Raw genomic sequence first — 20,094 nt, 5'->3', positions numbered from 1 at the left:
TGTGGGTAGGGAACTTTTCTGTTTCATCCCTGTTTTTGGTCTGATTTTTTTTTTTTTGTGGGGGGGTTATGATCTAGAACTTTATAACCCCTTTACATTGTATTTTACTTGATATTATTTTCACTCGATAAATAATTTTGGGGTTGAGGAGATATGGGTCATCCTACTATCAGCCTTGTTCATTACAGAATTTGCTAAGGTCTCTATGCAGCCAGCCCCAATGATGGCTTCCTTCAAAATGTTATCCACAGACTTCAACAGTCTGAACAATACAAAGAAAAGATTATAATTCTGATATTTAATTACAGACTTACTGAACAATATACAATTTGTCCAAGACATGCATGCTGCTGCAGTTTAAGAAAGATCCTTCAAATGGGGAAAGTACCCTTTCTTCTTCTGTCAAGGGGAATAAAGTCAGTTACAGCACAGCTATTTTCATTGACTGTTCTTTGATCTGGTAAGGAGATGTGACTAGCAGAGGTATATAAGGGAGATGTATTATAGCTATGGAGTCAATTAAAGGGTCAGAACAGCACTTGCCTCTTCTGAAAAAAAAGGTTGAATTAAAGGTATCCAAATGAGGTACTGTATGTATTGCTCTTGCAGGGATCTAGAATGCAGTACTTATTGCAGAGCTAGATAGGACTGGTGCTGGACTGTCCAAATATTATAAAGATACAGATGCACTCTAAGAATACTTATTAGTTTAGCCTCTCAGTTTCTAAGAGAATCTACCACAAAGGTAAGCCAGTAAACCTTCTTAACACCACAACATATGGCTAGGCCTTGGCTAAGTTTTTAATCCTAATTTCATATTCTTATTTATTTCTAGTTACCACAGTTAGAATTCATCACATAAGTTTGGCCGATTGCTCTCCACTCCAGTAGTAACAGATAAAAAAAAACAGTATAAAGAGTTCTTGGATTACAAAGTCTTAGTCTTTAGTAGTATTATTCCAAAAAATCTCAAGTTCTTTTTGTAATAAAAGCAATACTTCTGATACCAATAATGAAACCAAATGGCTAACAATTGGCTTATAACTGGAGAGTACCAAACACCAGTTGCAGTATGAGCCATGAAACACCATACTGAGCTAACATTCTTAGAGGAGAAACAAGAGATAGAAGAGCAGACTGAACATGACTTTGTCCCTCAGTCTTAACAGGTTCCACAGGAACATCTTAAGAAATGCAAAGTTAATGAGCAGCACTTGAACTTAACCCCATTAAATATAAAATATCAATGTGGAGTTTTAGAAAACTACCCATTATGATTTTAACAAATTATGATACTATGAATATAGAAACTATCAATATTATCTTTAAAATTAAATGCATCATTGTGTTTGTAGAAAAATGCATAAGCTATTTCACAAAATCTACAGTCTAGCATAGCTAAGATTTGATATTATTGTATGAACTCAGATCTTCCTACCGTATCCAAAGAAGAGGAAATGAACCTTCTTGCTTCATGTATCTCAACTGATGAAGTTATCTCCACAGATAAAAATCTGAAATCAAGAAAAGCATTTGAACAAGATGGTTTAAACATTAATTTATATAAGTAATTAGTCAGTTCATTGCTCCATATCTGTTTACATCATTATTTTTTTTTACTCTCATACTCTTCCTTATTGAAAGCTTTTTTTTCAGTTATCCCCCTGTCGAGAAATGACTTTCACCTTAGTGAACTCTCACAAATAATGAGTTTAAAATTATTGCTAAAATCTTTTCAACCTGCATGGGAAATTGATGATAAAACTGCTGTGAGGTAAATAAATTGGTTTCATTAAGAGTTGCAGTCATTCTGGCCAAGTTTAATTAGTATTTTATATTTTGGATGAAGTGAAATGTTTGCAGGGCCCATGGACTTCAGTTTATTTTGATGTCAGAATAAACGTTTTTCTTCTTTATTATTCTTGAAGTCATGGACTTTCCTATTTATATTAATTGGATTAAACATTCAATTTTTCTCATTAACAACTAAGATTAGAACTAATGGAATCTTCATAGCAACTTTTTTCTTTTGCCCTACAACTAGACAGGGATAAATTCAGTCCCTTCCTCTTGAACTTATTTCCAGAATCTTCATTAAGGAGAAATGAACACAACACCCTAATGGCACTTGTGGGTCTACAACACATTGTCAAATCGCATTTCAGCAAATGCCTCTTTGGCGAACAACTAATAATCAAACAACCAATTCAGTGAGCGAACTTTTAAATGAAAATTTATCTAGGGCAAAGCAACAGTAGTGACTGCAAGAAAAAACATACAACGAAACACCAATGCAGGTGGAGGCTATACCCCTCACACACCCCCATTATGGGGGGGCTGCTCTCCCCACATCCCCCTAACTAAATATACCAACTCCAAGATACCACTACAGTGGGAAAAAGGGTAAATTCCAGATAGTAGCCAACCGCTGCCTTTCCCTAGGAATCTTTTCTCTGAAAATGTTCATTCAATGATTAGACATTCGATCTTTAGCTACTTGATGAATAGGCATTTGCTGAAATGTAATTCGACAATATCATATACACCTGGCACTTGCAGCTACAGAAGCTGTCCTAATCAAGTTAATCAGACAACATGCACCTTACCCTGAGTTCAGTTGATTCACTTGTAGTGGATATAGAAACCGTAGATAGGTATGTCTCCATTTATGAGTTAAATATAAATAAATCTTATTTACTTCCACAGTATGCATAACTATTTGTCCTGGTCCCCTTCAATAAACACATTACACTGAATGACATTTGGCGACCTTTATTAAATTTCCATAAACATAAATGTTACTAAATATTCATTTATTTCAACCAAACATGATACAGATGAAATACCATCCATGTAACATTATAGGACAGGACAGCGTAAACCTGCTCATCCTGATCAGTTAGCAGCATCCATACATCCACTCACCTACTTATGAAGCAACATACCCACTCACTTCCATTACCATTTATCGACAAAATGGTCTGTTCCAAACCTCATTTATAAATAGTTCACATCTTGAAAATGGATGGAACCGATTTTAATGTTAAATACTTGGATGTCTACGTGAGTCTAAGTTTTAGGCTTAAGAAAAGAAACAAAACTTCTAAGTTAGAACTAAAGTTACTTTCATCCTAAGCATGTGGTTTAAACTACCACTATTATTAATGGGTAGTGTCAGCATTTTGCAATGACCACTTTATCATGTTTACCGTATTCAGTGCATACACTCCCTACCCTCCTTAATATACAATGGTCCTCTGGCATAATCACATCTTTTTGTTGATATCATCCAAAAACAGTTACTCCAGAGATGTTCATAATGACCTATGTCACCCAGTTTCTGAAGAAGTTGTTTATACTTTAGCACTATATTGCAGCTGTCCTCTTAACTACTATAATTTATGCTAAGAATATCTGTATTCTCATTTGACAACAAAAAAGTGGAGACATAGTGAAAGACCTTCTTCATCTTTATTAGTCCACAATGAAGGTAGTGTTTAGCGCTTTCATCCCCGTAGGGACTTCTTCAGAAAGTACAGTTTTGTACCTACCATAAATGTAGATGTTCGAAGATCCACATTGCTGCAGTCCTAACACTTGGGTAGTCCGCTGTCCCAGTCGGCCCGAATACCAAAGTATATGGCTGACGTCGGTCAAGGCGCATTAGTCTGACGTCAGGACGTCAGGGTACAAATGCGCATGACCGACGTCATATCCTCAGTCTTTTCTTGCCCCAGATGTCAGAATACCCTAAAAAGATAAGGCCAAAACCAAAAAACACCAAACACTCCTGCACCAAATATATATACAATATATACAAATTTACAAAAGTATAACCCCACCCACACAACCACCCCTAAACACAGAGGGGAAGGAGGGAGGGTAAATTGGACTGCAGCAATGTGGATCTTAGAACATCTACATTTATGGTAGGTACAAAACTGTACTATGTTCTTCATTCCACATTGCTGCAGTCCTAACACTTGGGTAGAATCCCAAAGCAGAGGCAAGGGAGGCTGGCAAATCATAAAGAAGCAGGAGCTGTCAACATGCCCTGCAAAATAGCCATGGCAAAACCAGCCCTAGATTTAGAGTAGAGAGGAAGGTGGTAATGCTTAGAGAAAGTATGCACTGAACTCCAAGTAGCTGCCTCCAAAATATCCTTAGTTGCCACCCCCCTTAGAAATGCTGTTGAAGTGGCAGTAGCCCTGGTGGAATGAGGCCTAATCCCAGCTGGAATGTCCTTGCCATGATGGGAATAACAAAATGCAATGCAAAACCCAATCCACTTAGAAATAGTTTGTTTTGACACAGGCTTGCCCTGAGAACTCAAAGCAAAAGAAACAAACAACTGCTGAGACTGCCTGAAATCCTTAGTCCTGCTTAAATAATAACGCAACTGCCTGTGTACATCTAAAGTGTGCAAAATCTTTTCCCCCTTATTTTGGGGATCTGCATAAAAAGTAGGCAAATGAATAGTTTGGTTTAAAGCCACACTAGAAACCACCTTAGGCATAAAGGAAGGATTAGTACGTAATGATACCCTATCCTTATGGAAAATCAAACAAGGCTCAACCGCCATAAGGGCCTGCAATTCAGAAACCCTTCTTGCAGAAGTAATGGCCAACAAAAAAGCAGTCTTCCATGAGAAGTATTTCAATTCAGCAGTAGCCGCAGGCTCAAAAGGTTGTAGAGTAAGTTTCTCCAACACAAAATTGAGATCCCAAGCAGGAGTAGGAGCTCTGCGTGGGGGCCTTATATTCTTTGCCCCTCTAAGAAATTGCTTGAACAAAGGATGAGAAAACAATGGTGGGTCACAATCATAGTGAGCTGAAATTGCTGCAGCATGAATCTTTATGGAAGAGAAAGACAAACCTTTGTCCAATAACTCAGTAAGATATTGAAGAGCCACACTCAAATTAGGCTCAGAAACCTCCAAATTCTTTGCTGCACTCCAAAATAAAAATCTCTTCCATTTTTCTGCGTACACTTTCCTTGTACTAGGTCTTCTGGCTTCCATAATCACATTCAAAACTTGTTGAGGAAGTTGAGACCTGCTATGTTTCAAAACAGAATATGCCAGGCTGTTAGATGAAGAGAATGAAGCTTGACATTGAGTAGATGACCGTCCCTCTGAGACAATAGGTGTGGAATCAAAGGTAAAGGCCATGGAGGCTTCCTTACCAGACTCCTCAGTAATGGGTACCAGTGCTGCCGAGGCCAATCTGGAGCTATTAAAATCATCCTTGGCTTGTCTTGTCTGACCTTTAGGAGTACCTTTGGAAGAAGAGGCAGAGGTGGAAAGGCATACACATGAAGATTTTTCCAACTGAAAGAAAGAGCATCCACCTTTCCAAGCTGTGTGATGAAACCTTTTCGTGCAAAACTTTGGCAGCTGGTGGTTTAGTGGAGAAGCGAACAGATCTATGTCTGGAGTTCCCCATGACACTGTCAATTTCCGAAATACATGAAGATCCAGTTTCCACTCGTGGGGATCCATGATTTGCCTGCTTAACACATCTGCTAAGGAGTTCTGTGCTCCCGGCAGAAACCTTGCCTGAAGAGTTAGTTGCAAGCTGAGCGCAGTCTCCCATAAAATCATTGCCTGCCTGCACAGAGGGTAAGAATGTGTTCCCCCTTGTTTGTTGATGTACCACATGACAGTTGTGTTGTCTGTTAGAATCAACACCTGCCCTGGAAGAAGTAACTCCTTGAAAGCCATTAATGCAAACTGGACTGCTAACATCTCCTTCATGTTGATATGTAGATGCTGTAGTCTGGCAGGCCACTTGCCTTGTCCCCACTTTCCATTCAGATGAGCTCCCCAAGCTATGTCTGAGGCATCTGTCGTTAGAATCTGACTCGCCTCTGGCCGGGTCACAGAGAGTCCCTTGTTTAGGTGACATTCCTGAGCCCACCACAAAAATTCCTTTTGAATGCAAGGTATTATTTGAATGACAGTGTCCAAATCCTGGCAGTGCTGTGTCCATACATTTTGAGATACCATTGCAGCTTCCTCATATGCAGTTTGGCATTGGGAAGCACCAGAATACAAGATGCCATGAACCCTAAGGCTTGAAGGACTGTCCTTGCAGTCAGCCCGGACTGAAGAGATAGTTGATGGAAGTAAAGGGAAAGATTCTTTTGTTTGTCCGGGGTTAAAAAGGCCATCTGGGTTGCTGTATTCAGTCTCACACCCAGAAAGCACATGTCTTGAGAGGGTACTAGACTGGACTTTATTTCGTTCACAGAATACCCCAGGCATCTTAGCACTGCTATCACATATTCCAAATGCTGTAAAAGGTCTTCCTTTTCTTGAGCCAGAATCAGGCAGTCGTCCAAGTAAGGATAGATTTGTATTCCTTGTAGCCTGAAGTAAGCTATCACTGGAGCCAGAACCTTTGTGAATACTCTGGGTGCAGTAGATAAGCCAAAGGGCAATGCAGAGAACTGATAATGTGAATTTCCAGCTCGAAAACGCAGATACTTCCTGCAACTTAGTCTGATAGGTACATGAAGGTAAGCCTCCTTGAGATCTAAAGTTACCATCCAGTGATCTTTGCCCAGCAGAGGTAAAAGCTGTTGTAACGTCAACATTTTGAACTTGGGAATGTCCAGATAAGTGTTGAGGATAGATAAATCCAAAATTGGTCTCCACGTGTTCCCCTTCTTTGGTACTAGGAACAGGCGAGAATAAAATCCTAGGCCTCTTTCTGGCACAGGAACCGGCTGAATGGCCCCTATTTGGAGTAACAGAGAAATTTGCTTGTGAGCCTCTTTTCTTTGTAGCGGAGGAATGTCTGGCATGCCTTTGAAAGGAGGCAAGGTATGGAAATAAAACCTGTAACCGTGGTGAATGATATCCAATACCCATTTGTCTTGGGTAATTAAACTCCAATTTTCTTTGAAAAGTGCCAGTCTTCCTCCCAAAGGTGCTGCCAGACGAGAAAGCACTGGCAGATGAAAAGGCAGGTCATTGGGTCTGTTTACGAAAGGACTGACCCCTGCCCTCCCCAGAAGACTGAGCAGGTGAACTCCCCGTTCTAGGCCTAAAAGAACCCTGAGTTCTGCCCCTACCACGTCTAGACCTACCCCTAGACTGGGAATCATAAGCAGGATATGTCCACCCCTTAGTAGGCCAATTTCTACTAAACTTCGGAGGCTGAACCTGCAAAAAATCTTTAACAGTCTGCATAGACTTAGCCTTGTCCTCCATTTTCTTTAAAACTGCTTCCACAGGCGAACCAAACAACACGTCAGACTGTAATGGAGCATCCAAAATCCTTGTCTTAACATGCTCAGCTAAATTCTGATCCCTCAGCCAGGCGTGCCTACGAAGAACAGAACCAGTGGCAGCCACCCTCGAAGAGGCCTGCACAGCATCAAAACCACATTGCAAGGAATGCTTACCCACCTGTTCAGACACATGAACTAAATCCTGCAACTCTTTACACTCAATACCTTCCGCCAGAGCATCTACCTTAGACTTCAATTGTGAAAGGAGATAATTTTGATATTTTAACATGTGGAACTGGCAATTCAAAGCCCTCATGGCTAAAGTGGAAGAAGTATACACCTTCTTTCCCCATCTATCCAAAGCCCTTGCCTCTTTATCAGGAGGAACAGGATTTTTAACAACAGAAGCCTTAACACCTTTAGGCCCCTGAGAAACAGTTTCTGGGTCTGCCCTAGGACTCTTAAAAAGATACTTATGAGCTTCAGGCACCCTATAATACCTGTCTGGTTTAACTGGGGCAGGAGGCAAAGAATCAGGGTTCAGTGAAGCCTCTGCAAAAACATCTTCCACCACATCCAGAACAGGAGGGATAGCTAAAGGCCTATGCTGGGGTAAAAACAAAAATTCCCTAAGCCTCTTCCTGGAATCAGAGAAATCTTGACCTTCCCATTTAAAATGCTCCCTCATGGAATGAAGAGTCTCTGAAAAAGAAAAATCCTCAGGAGGAGAAGCCGAAGGAGTAGAATCATCCACATCAGAATCAGAATAAGGAGGATATTCCTGCAAGTCTTCAGCCGAAGACTCAGAAGCCTCCGAACACTGCTCAAAACTCTCAAGCTCAGGTTCCACCCTAGGCCTCTTATCAGGAGGGGGCATAGAACCTCTAATCATAGTAATCAAATCCTCTGCCATTTTAAGCATATGTTTCTTAGGCAAAGATCCTGAAGAACTAGGAGAGACCCCCACTGAAGCTAAACCTGGCCTGCCTCTCAAAGAAGCCTTGGAAACAGTAGGGGAGGGCCTAACCACCTTAGGAAGAGAGGGGAGAACAGCCACCTGAGAAGCCCCTTCAGCCTGGCCTACCTCCTGAGAGGACACATCTTGTAACAGTAAAGTCTCTCCCTGAGACTCCAAAGAAACTTCAGGCAGAACCACCGGCTCCACTGAGCCTTCTAAAGAACCGACGTCTGAGACTGACGGTTCTTCCAACCTAGGCTTTGCTGCTTTGTCCTTGCGCTTTTTGGACGAAGCGGGCGTCGGAGTATCTGACGGCATTTTATAATTACAACGCTTCCCAAAAACTAACCTGGCACAGTCTAATCTTCTCTTTATAGTGCGTTTGTTAAATCTAGCACAAGAGCGACATCCAACAACGTCGTGCTCAGGCCCTAAACAAGGTATACACAAGGTATGGTAATCCCTATGAGGTATCTGTTTCCCACAAGAAATACAGTTATTTACTTTTTCTGACATCCGGTTAAATACTGAGACAAGAAAAAACCAAAATATTCCCCAACGGGGTACTTAGCCAACTTTGATTCGGTCTGAAACTCCGACTTCAGAAAATTTCAGAACGCCAACCTGCACTCGCAAAACTGCTTCTGCATCGGACCATGCGGCAAAAAAGACTGAGGATATGACGTCGGTCATGCGCATTTGTACCCTGACGTCCTGACGTCAGACTAATGCGCCTTGACCGACGTCAGCCATATACTTTGGTATTCGGGCCGACTGGGACAGCGGACTACCCAAGTGTTAGGACTGCAGCAATGTGGAATGAAGAACATCTACCTGTTGCCACTCATACATTCATTAAATACAAACAACACATAGCATGAAATTAATTAACTCATTACACAATTAAAATAAATTACCATATAATAATTAGATTATACATATACTAGTTTACCTTTAAAATACATAAAAATAAAATAAAATAGATCTCATAATAACAAACATTTTTAATTTCAAAACAGATTTTATTGAAGAAGTCTCATTTAAAAGTTTCAAACAAATCCAGTTAGCAGAAGGGAAAACAGTATTAAAACAGTATTAAAGGTATGTCAAAATGTGGGCATTTTAAACAGTGTAGGTCCATTATGGTAGGGGACCACTGTAATATTAATGGTCAACAATTTTACATCCTGGGGAAATTTAATTGTGAGTCCAAAACCTTAATTTTAAGTGCAAGAAGCAACAAAAAACAGGACCAGGAACAAAGAACCGACCTGGAAGCTGACACCACAATTATCGATAATCCACAAGTTGGTCTTTATTTAAAAACAGATGCAAAAATCACGTACCACAAGCGCTTTCGCTAGGATGTTCCTAGCTTTCTCAAGTTCATAAACCATTACAGAACATCAGCTTAAATAGCTGCTTGCCATGAGTTAAACAATTATACACCAATTAAAAATTAATTGAAAAGTAATCAATGCCATTCTTTCTGTTTAAAGAGCTACCTACTAAAAAGTGTACTCAAACTCAAGTGTGCACCAAAATTCATTATGTGCAGTTAAAACCCCTTGTTTAACAATAATATATTCATATTAAACATTAAAATATATATATATATTGTATATTAAAAACTGCTTACATTTTAGAAAAATGAAAAACCTTTTCTTTTAATAAATAAAGGACAATTTTTTACTTTACTGATGTTGCATTGTCCAAACTTGGATAAAAATACATACTTGTGAAAAAAGGTGAACTACCAAAGGTGCCTAAAGAGTAAATATGCAGATGAAACTTACTCTTTAGGCACCTTTGGTAGTTCACCTTTTTTCACAAGTATGTATTTTTATCCAAGTTTGGACAATGCAACATCAGTAAAGTAAAAAATTGTCCTTTATTTATTAAAAGAAAAGTTTTTTCATTTTTCTAAAATGTAAGCAGTTTTTAATATACAATATATATATATATATATTTTTAATGTTTAATATGAATATATTATTGTTAAACAAGGGGTTTTAACTGCACATAATGAATTTTGGTGCACACTTGAGTTTGAGTATACCTTTTAGTAGGTAGCTCTTTAAACAGAAAGAATGGCATTGATTACTTTTCAATAAATTTTTAATTGGTGTATAATTGTTTAACTTATGGCAAGCAGCTATTTAAGCTGATGTTCTGTAATGGTTTATGAACTTGAGAAAGCTAGGAACATCCTAGCGAAAGCGCTTGTGGTACGTTATTTTTGCATCTGTTTTTAAATAAAGACCAACTTGTGGATTATCGATAATTGTGGTGTCAGCTTCCAGGTCGGTTCTTAATTTTAAGTGCACTTACAATCTTGGTTTAATTTGTTTCTAAACTATACAAACAATATTGAATTTAAGCACCAATGGAAGGTTATTGGGCTTGGTTGAAGTGAAATCTCAGTTAGATATAGGAGAAAGAGATAGTCTTCCATTTCTTAGACAGGCCACTATATCTTACATGTCAGAAAGTAGATGCATAACTGAATTAATTAAACTGACTGCAAAAAGAGTAGGCAAACTGCAATAGCTACAGTCCTTGGGTTAGTATGACAGTTTATCACAGAGCCCACATACAGTTACTGGTCTGCTGGTGGTGTAAATGGCACTGGCAATAATCGGACCAAATAGCGGTCATCAAGCAGAGCAGACCTTTCACATTTTTTAAGTAAAATAAGGTGCAAAGCATATTTTACTCTCAAATTCATTAACAAAACATATGCTAGAGCTAATGTATTCTAATGGGAGCATAGCTTGAATGCATGCAGTAAAACACAGGTAGGGATATGACACATTCTGTGGCAGACACTATTAGGCAGAAACATTTCTCTCATGATCACTTCCCATTTAACTAGAAACATTTCACTCTGGGATTGCAAGAATAGTAAAGACACGGTTAATATAAAGGTTTTATAATCTCCATTTCTTACTACTGAAATCTTAAAAAAATTGTCATTCTCAAGATTTACAGGTAGACTACAACTAATGAGAACTAGCGTTTTTTCTGTTGAGAAAGTTAAATGGCCATCTTCAACGACATTTTTTCAGTAAGCTGCTCTCTGTTTTTGCTATTCATAGGTTCATAGGTTGGTACTAGGCTAACAGCCCTAGGGCCTATACAAGCCTAGCCATAAGAATTCCCTGGCTATTTCTTCCCACATTATTTACTTCCCTAGACCCCTGTCTAGCAGGGCGACTGATGTGATCCCTGGGTTGAATTTCCTTTCTCCCATCCAATCGTCAAGGTTCCTTTTGAAGAGGGCCAAAGAGGCACTCTGCTTGACATGTATGGGCAATCTATTTCAGAGTCTGGGGAGTCTCTGGGTCAGGAACCTATCCCTCCAGCATGTTTTGTTTATTGTGATGACAAGGTTTAGATCCCTGGAGCGTGTGGCTCTGAGTGATTGGGATTTCTTTAAGTGTAGCATGTCCAACAGCTCTGAGTTAGACATGGCCTTGTATGTTAAGCAGAGATTGCCTCTGAGTATATGATATGCGACAGAGTATAGCTGGAGTTTTTTAAGGCGGTCAGTGTAGGGCATCTGCTTTAGGCCTGTGATTCTTTTAGTGAGATATTTCTGCGGCCTTTCCAGTTGTTGTAGATGTCTTGAGAGGTACATACCAAACAGGGCGTTGTATTCTATAATTGGTCTAATGAGGGATGAGTACAGTGGGACAATGACCTCCTTTTTTCTGGATGAAAAGCCCTTCGTGATAAGGTGTGCCACATTGAAGGATTTCCTGACTGTTGTGGTGATGTAGTTATCGAAGGTGAGACCACTGTCCACCTGTGTCCCTAAGTCTCTTATCACACTTTCGGTGTTTAATGTACTGCCACCTATATGGTAATTCACGGATACATGTTTTTTCTCAAAGGGGATAACTATACATTTCTTGGCATTGAGCTTGAGCCCATGGCTCTGGGACCAAGCATCTGTTTCTGTAAGGCTCTTTTGTAGAGTATCCACATCATTTGGGGATTCAATAATGGCTCCCAGTTTGCAGTCATCGGCAAACTTTGTTAGCCAGAGTCCCTTAGTGTTGGGCCTGTACTTCAGAGAAGTAGATGTCAAACAAGAGCAGTCCCAGGACTGAACCCTGAGGTACTCCACTTGTCACTTGTCTGGAGCTGGATTTGGAGTCGGCTACTTTTACAGTGTGGGTTCTATCAGTAAGCCAGTTAGCAACCCATTGTGTGATGTAGGGATTAATGCCCAGCTTAGTAAGCTTATCTATGATTCCAGAGTGGAGGATGGTGTCAAAGGCCTTGGCAAGGTCCAGATAGGCTGTGTGGACCACCTTACCCTTGTCCATGGCTCTGTAGACTGATTCCAAGAAGTCAATCAGGTTCAGGAGACAAGATTGGCCCTTCACAAACCAAACTGGGTGGGATCCAGTGTTTGAAGGTTGCCAATGTCTTTGTTTATAAATTCCATGATAATATGCTCCATGGCCTTGCAGATAAGGCTTGTCAGACTGATGGGTTGGTAGTTTCCGGGATCCAAGGTGGTTCCCCCCTTGTGGAGTGGGATAACTGTAGCTCTGCACCACTCAGTGGGCACGAAACCTGAGGTGGGGCTGTGATTAAACATGACACTTAAGTGAGGTGCCAGTTCATATTGTAGTTCATGTAGTACACAGCCCGGGATGTCATCTGGTCCCATGGATGCTGCATTTGTAGCTTTGGTGAGTGCGTTTTTTACCTGTGTGGCCGTTATTACCGGAATTTGGCAATCTTCTGGTATTGAGATGGGACATTTAGGGGGTGAGAGGGGGGTGGAGCTGGCACTGAATCGATCTGCCAGGATATTGGCAATATCCTTGGGATCAGTATATTTAATGCCATTCTGTTGTAGCTCAGAGCAGATATGAGCATTGCCATTTAGATTCTTGACATAGGTATAGAATGCCTTGTGGTTGTCTTTGGAATCTTTGGCAATTTTATTTTCGTAACTAGCTTTGGAGGATTTTATGAGGGATCTCAGTTTCTTACTGAGGCTGGTAAGGGGGTTTTTTGCATCCTGGGATTTTCCTCTTTTCTGCAACAGTTTCTTCCTTTTGTTGTAAAGTTTGTTTATGGTAGGGGACTACCAGATTGTCTTCCTTTTTTTGGATGAGAGCATCTTGGTTCTATTTGGGATGGCACGATTCATGCATGAGTGGATGTGCTCGTACAGTGCCTCAGTGTAGGATTCAGCAGTTGAACTTTCAGTTCCCATTTGCATGGGTGTCATGAAGTTTGTCATTTCTAACTTGAGTAGCATGAAGTTGGCTTTGGAGAAGTTTTTTATAGAGGTTTCCTTACTGGGGGTTGGGGGTGGGATGTGGATGTTAAGGGTGATTAGGTTATGGTCAGACCTGACTAAGGAGGGGGTGACCATAGGTGTGGAGCATCGATTTCCCATGTTGGTAATGACCAGGACTAGGATATTGGAGCCCCTGGTGGGACTATGGATTAGTTGATCCAGCGCGTTAGAATTTATGAATTCCAAAAACTGTTGGGCAAAGGTGTTGGTACATGAGTAGTTTTCCCAGTTAATGGCAGGGTAGTTAAAATCACCCAGTATTAGGGTGTTTGGTTCTATCTTAATATTTTCCAGTATGTTTAGAAAGGTGTAGTGAGAATCTTGGGGTATGGTGGGTGATCTGTAGCAAGCTACAATTTGGATTGCAGTCTTACCTAGTGTTAGTTGCACCTGGAGAATTTCAGACGCATTGTGTTGGGCAACTAGCCTGGTGGTGTGAATATCCTTGGTGAATATTGACACTCCTCCACCTTTAGTGTTTCGGTCCTGGTTTGATGGCCGAAAAATGTGGTAAGAGTTGTAGCCTGGTATTGCAGGGGTGCTCTCTAGAGCCTTGAACCAGGTCTCTGTGACATCAAGGCCAGGGTGACAGCAAAGAGCAATGGAGGGAGGCATTTGCTTTTACAGCATCATACTTCTGGAGCAAATATTGTTATGATCTGTACCACATTGTCAGTGCAGTTTGGCTCTTCCACATATTCACAGACGTGTACACAATGCAATATATTCCTTCAGCAATAAAAGAGGTTTTATGAACATTTACCAAAAGACATATATGTATATGACTTGCTATAGTAGCTAATACCTTGAAGTGGCAACTGAAATTAAGCCTCATTCAGTCAACATATCAGGGTTAGTACTTTAAGTTAAAATGACCAAAAATGAAATCAGTTATAGATAGTGGTAGACCTACAATCCAGAATGGTATAAAGCTTCTTCAACCAGTTACTTAAAAGTGCTAACTGGCACCGTGTCCCCACTACTACTATGTTAAAACAAATGTATCAGTTCTGATTTGTTCATTCAATAATTTTCCAATAAATACTTTATCCTCTTCTGCATCACAAAACATTTCAATCAGTTCACAGAAAAAAAACATTTTATTTAATTTAGATAAAAAAGTGCCACATTTATTTATTGCAATTCAGGCACATGACATGGATTTTAAAAGGTTGTTGAATTCCTTCACTGGGAGATCAAAGTTTTGCATGTCAAAATGTTGTATTTATGCAAACATATGTGAGATATTACTTATTTCAAGTCAATGACTAACTCAGCCTCCGAAATATAAACATACGCATTTTGTTCACTCCGATTCCCTTCAAATGCTTGCACAGCTACTAAGAAATGAGTCACTGACAATCATTTCTGATATTATAATCTGGATTTGCGCAAGCCTGTGTTACTAAAATGATCAGGAATGCAGTAAAATTCATGCCAACACAACAGGAAGTCAACAACAGAGGTAGTAGCAGAAATCCTGATCACCTAAGAAGACATAGTATATATACATTTGACCTGAGCGCCACAAATGAAATTTATTTTAAAATAAACTAACATACAGACAATAGTACTGCCATAGCACCTTTTACCTCTTGGAAAAAAAAGATATGTACTGAATGAGAGGAAGAGGAAAGCATATTGGAGTGAAATTTAAACAGACAAAACTATGAAAGAAACCAATATAATGTATGCTAAACACTCCTTTCAATGACAAATTCCTGAACCACATTTCTCTGAATACCACTTAATCACTTATGGAATAAAGGCAGGTAGAAGTCCAATTATAAATAAAGCTCTTAAGCATTTACGTTCCCATAAGTTCTGCAATACATCATATTGTATGCATCCTGGCATTTTTAATAGATGATGCCTAATTGACTATATCCATTTTAACTTTTTGTACTTTTGGTGCATATACACTATGGCATCTTTGTGCACAGAAGTGGAGAGTCTCTGAAAAAAAGACACTGGTGTACTGTGTCTGAGTGTTAGCCTGGGACAGCCTTTCTAAATGTAAAAAAGGCTCAAGGAGCAATTTTAACTATTCAGCATGATGGTTTACCTCCTTTTTGCTGAATAGTGCTGTGGGTTGTGTTTCCCAAACTGGGATGTTTTTGAACATTATAGCATTTCACTGCTATGCTGCTCTATCCACTGTGCCACTGAATGTACATGAGAACAAAAAGCTTGTTTTGAGCTTAGGAGCTCTGCTATATTGCTGCTCCACTCCAACCAGTAGTCTGAGTCTTGACCGGTGAGTGTTCTGAAACTGCTGGTGATGCACTGACACCAGCCTTATGAATAGTGCACATGTGTTTGTCATGAGAGTTGTTGAAGTTTATGGTGTCCCAGGCATGTTAGGAGTTACAAGTGTCATAAAAGCATCCTAGAACCTTTAATAGGCTTATGGCATTGGTATTGAAATAGGTCATGAGAGCTGTCAAAGTTTATGGTGTCCCAGGTATGCTAGGAGTTACAAGTATCATAGAAGCAGCCTAGAAGCTTTAACAGGCTTGTGGCATTGGTGGTGAAATAGTTAGTCTTTTATGATAATATTAGAACAATTCTTAACAATGTTTAATATCTTTTAACTTTCAAAATGAAGTTTAATGAAAGCTAAATGAGTGCTGAAGCAATAATGTTCTCAAATATTCCACCTCTCCTTTTTTAACTGCTTACAAAATCACTGGTTTTAGTACTTGATTATTGGATTTAGACTGAAACAAGTCTGAGTCTTCCAGAACAGTTGAAAACCTGTCATATTCATCAAATATATAATTACACAAACTGTGAATATGCCTGATGTATTTTGTCTATCAGTGACTACTTAGCTCTTTAGGTGAATTGATAAATTAATGTGACTTGAATTAATTAGTTTTAAACTTCTTTTAATGGATTATATACCTTGCTTTATTACTGAACTGAGGCAGTGACTATTTTGTGCAGAAGAAAACAAGAAACTGATTTGGACTGGAGTGTTAGTATGGTTTTTCAGTGTTACTAATGGAGCAAATATTCTCGAATGTTTGTACAAACGATATTGCTAATACATTAAGATTCTAAGACTCTAAAATATTTGATCTTTAGCAGGAACATTTTACACATGTTCTTAGAAAAGATGTTAGAGAAGTTAAACATATAAGAATAAAGATATGACTCCAACTCACTTACTGAATAGACATTTTGGATTTGTTTCTTTGTAGTTTGATAATCAAATCTTTTAAGAGAGTTCAAGATATTTTTAATATCTTTTTATGGAAAATAGTCTTTTTTTGTAGAGGTTTATCAAGATTATTGTATTATCAAGGCTTATATTTTTATGTGATTTAATTTGTTGTCCTTTTCCTTTTTACGTTGTATGTAATTTGCAAGTAGAGTTCATCTGTTTCAAAATAAGAGCAAGAGTGTATGTATGTGTGATTGTTATTCTTGGTGAACTAGCCATTTAATTCTAGTTATTTTTCATTAATACACCAACATTACCCTTGACTTGTACACAGAATTCTATAACATTAAAGTTAAAAATTCATTTTTTTCAAATATGTATCATAACTGATCTTTTAATCCCACTGCAATCTCTTAAGATGCTAATTGTCCTGTTTATATGCAAGTATAAGCAACATTTTTATAACTTTTAGCAGCTACCATTGCTGGAGGATTTATATTATTAGTCCTACCTTATTCTACATTGAATTATAAAAACATAAAGGATGCATTGCAAAGAGTGGAGGTGAATGGAAAAGGGCTAGATAAAGAAAACAACAGAAGAAATGTTCAAATAGGTACTACCCTCCAATTCAAGGATGTTCAAAGAGTGAAATGAAAAACCAATTAACAGAAGGTGAGAAAGATGAACAAGAATTAGTGGAAGGCAGAGGCAGCAAATGTAAAGAAAGCAAGAAAATATTGATTTGGGAAGCACAGAGAATCTGTTGTTACAATTAAGTTACATGCTAAATGACATTCAAAGCAGTTTTGATTGGAAGGAGGGTTGGGATGATAATTTGGGAAATGTTAACAATTTACACAAACCAAACTGTGAAACTTCATTGGGTAAATTTGATATAGATGAGAAAGTAAAATAGGACATCAATAAATGGTGGGTGTTATTTCTGACAGAAAAAGAGGGAGTTGTTTTTTTTAGATAGGAAATTACCTGAAGGGAGTACAGCAAGTAGACAGCTTTCAGAAAAACTGTTAGATGTCAAGGATAACGAGCAAGCAAAAATATTAACATATGAATAATTAATTATTCATCATAGATTGAGTGAAAATGGACAATATCAGGTGTTCGGGGTCTTGGAAGAAAAGTTCAATGAAACCTGACATGTTAAAATATATATATATATATATATATATATATATATATATATATATATATATACACACACACACACACACACACACACATATATATATATATATATATATATATATATATATATATATATATAAAAGGCAAATAATGTTGAAAGCAATGAAAGTAAAGAACAGAGAAAAGAAAATGAATTATTCTTGTTATTCCTTTTCTCTTTTACCTTTGTAAATAACAAGAATAAAAAAGTTAGTACAGACTGAAAAGATGTAAATGCTGAAAAGAAAATAGACTAACACAAATGAGATGGTGAAAAGATAAGCTTTTAAAAGCAAAGTGACAGAAAATTGATAAAGATAGCATAGATGATAATTCTGTAAAAGGCAAGGCAAAGATATACATGAAGGAACTGAAATGTGCAACTCCCTTAAGAGAAATGCAGTGACAGACTGCAACAAGGATTTAATGCTATACAGGAAGGTGTCAAGAAAGGGAAAGAAAATGAGGTATACAAAATGAAGGAAAGTCACAAAAATGGAAATGAGATAAAAGTAAAAGAGGAAAAATAAGAATGGGAGAGAGGCATAGAGAAATAGAGAACAGCCAGCACAGAAATGAGAGTCAAGATGGGGAATAGTTATCAATTCTTACCAAAACTCTTGCTTACAAAAGTTGATGTTAATGTAGTTTGCCAGAAAAGGAGTTACCAAAAAAACTTTTTTGAGAATATAAATGATCTAGTTTTAGAAGAAAATTAGTACAATACACTTCTGAAAAAAATTAAACTAGAAAGATATAATGCATTAGAATCTGAGATACCATAGTCAACTGGTTGGAATCTATAGTTGGGGAGCAAGTTTTGAAAATTATTTTGAGTTCAGATTGTGAAGAAATAGAATAAAAAACAAATGAGATCTGGGAATGATAATTGCAGAATAAGCCAAAGGGAGGATAGTAGAGAATATGATAAAAGGAGGGAAATTAGTAGGAAAGGAATTGTGGAAATTAATCAAACAGAAGACAGAGAGACATGTCTATTAACCCTTCATAATGTACCAAGAACTGAAAATGAAGTACCATGGAAACTGAAGAATTTATTAACATCTCTTTCTGAAACAATCATGAAAAAAATAAATAGGCTTCAAGGACGTTATGTGTCTTGAGAGGTACAAAAATATGTGGTGTAGTAATAAATTAGAATATGACATAAAAGTGAATATTAAGAGGTTTGATGAGGCATGAGGATATATAATAAATACAGGGACTTAATAGGGAATAACAGATGTAGTTTAAGGATTTTAAGATGAAATATTTCAGGACTAAAAAGAATTCTATATGATGGAGATTTTAAAGAGTATATTAAACATTTTATACAAGAAATTGTCAAGAAACATGGGCCTCAGTTGAAAATGATGTAGCAATTAATGGCTATTTATTTTATGAAGTGAAGGCAAAATGAAAACCTTTGGAAAAGTAAATGGAAAATTGACGACTTTTGTTAGAATAGTTAGAGAATTAATTTAAAGTTAATATACAAATCTGACACATGCACTGTTACAGAGATAATACACGAGAGGGAGAAGTACATTCAGATGTAAGAAAAATATTAACAGGCCAGATGAGGACATCTGAAAAGAAATAAGAAACATCTGATATGTTTTCAAAGAAATACTAGCTTGGTAGATATTATAAAAAAATAGAGATTTTACTGCATGAACACAACAATACAGTACATTATCGAGATATCTTGGAAAAAGAAAAGATAAGGCACTCAAGACTTATATGTAAATAGAATTGGGAGAAAATGGTTAAAATTTAAAGAGAAAATTACATTGCAAATAGTGGAGAATCGTGAAAATGAGAAATATACATTAACTTCAAGCTATGGTAAATCAGTTCCAGATAGTACATTAATCAATTCAAAATATTTATTTAAAATACTGAGTAAGGGCAGAATAGAAAGTGAACAAATGCCATTTCAAATAATAGTGACAAGTGATAGTATAACTCATTAAAAAGAAACAGGAAAAAGGAGCTTTTACAGGAACAATATATCTTTGTTAAAATAGTTTGATAATGAATGTAAAGAAAAAAGAATGCTGCAGATCAAAATGGGCAATTCGTTAAAATTCAAATATGAGAATGAATTTGATATTTTTAAAGAGAAAAAACTATCTGTAAAGAGTGGTTAAGAATGGAAAAGAAATAATTTAGTTAGAAGTTAAGGGATACAATGTTACAGGCTATAAAAACAAA

General features: G+C 37.7%; 1 protein-coding gene across 4 annotated transcripts in view; it reads right to left on the bottom strand.

Annotated features, from left to right (window-relative positions):
• The window catches only part of DRP2 (dystrophin related protein 2), a 4,029,288-nt gene that overhangs the window by 3,111,925 nt on the left and 897,269 nt on the right, over positions 1–20,094 (bottom strand). For all 4 annotated transcript variants that reach the window (XM_044057118.1, XM_044057116.1, XM_044057114.1 and 1 more), the window contains exon 3: positions 1,439–1,514. The gene's annotated coding sequence lies outside the window, so the exon portion shown is untranslated. The remainder of the gene's footprint in view (positions 1–1,438; positions 1,515–20,094) is intronic.

The sequence above is a fragment of the Protopterus annectens genome, chromosome 15.part0, assembly GCF_019279795.1.
Source record: "Protopterus annectens isolate FY-2018-M chromosome 15.part0, PAN1.0, whole genome shotgun sequence".
NCBI classification, from domain to species: domain Eukaryota; kingdom Metazoa; phylum Chordata; order Ceratodontiformes; family Protopteridae; genus Protopterus; species Protopterus annectens.
Note: the sequence above shows the minus strand (reverse complement) of the source record. Positions and strands in the feature narration are given on the sequence as shown.